This window comes from Thamnophis elegans, chromosome 1 (assembly GCF_009769535.1).
Source record: "Thamnophis elegans isolate rThaEle1 chromosome 1, rThaEle1.pri, whole genome shotgun sequence".
NCBI classification, from domain to species: domain Eukaryota; kingdom Metazoa; phylum Chordata; class Lepidosauria; order Squamata; family Colubridae; genus Thamnophis; species Thamnophis elegans.
The window spans coordinates 170,383,963-170,384,833 of record NC_045541.1 but is presented as its reverse complement, the minus strand read 5'-3'; positions in this window follow the sequence as shown (position 1 = coordinate 170,384,833).

The following is an 871-nucleotide window of genomic DNA, read 5'->3' as shown; positions in this document are numbered from 1 at the left end:
GTGTACAGGAAGAAAGAGGGAAGAAAGCAGTTTCCAGTTTCCAGTTTATTGGTATTTGTATGGCGCCCACTCCCAGGGGACTCTGGGTGGCTTACAGACAAACAAGGGAATTAAAAATTAAAAATAGAAATATAATAATTTAAAAAATACACAACATATAAACACTTAAAATGGGGCTGGATGCTGATCAACAGCCCCAGGCCTGCCGAAACAGCCAGGTCTTAGTGGCTTTATGGAAGGCCGGAAGAGTAGTGAGGGTCCGGACCTCTACGGGGAGATCATTCCATAGGGCCGGGGCAGCAATAGAGAAGCCCCCCCCCCCCTCCAGAGCAGAGGAAAAAAAGAGAAATAACAAGAGACTCTCAAAGGAATAACCACAGGAGGTTGCTGGTTGACCATTTTGGCTTACTTTTACTTATTTAGCCTCTGCTGAATTTGTAGAAATTATAGTATTATTATTTTTTTAAAGGAGGTGTATTTAGTTATACCGCCCAAGACATGGTCTTGTAAGGTATAATGGTCTAGCTCACAGTAAGCTCAAAAATGTGCAAACTATTCTTATTTACATTGTATCTTAATTAGTATTTTTACACTAAATAATATAAATCTTTCAATAAATAAACAATAACTAATTTACACTAATACTATTAGTAATTAGTATTAATTAGAATCCACTTCCAATTTAGGGGGATGTAATTCCATCCAAGGCCAGGAGGGGGCAATCAGGTACTTTGAACGAAGTATGTTAGGGTGGCCTATAAGGAAACAATCTTGGCCACTGAGATCCCCCTCCTTGCCCTAATCTCTGTCTCTGAGTCTGTGCCTACCAAAATAGAAGAATAAAACAGCCACAATGGGAGATAAACAGCAG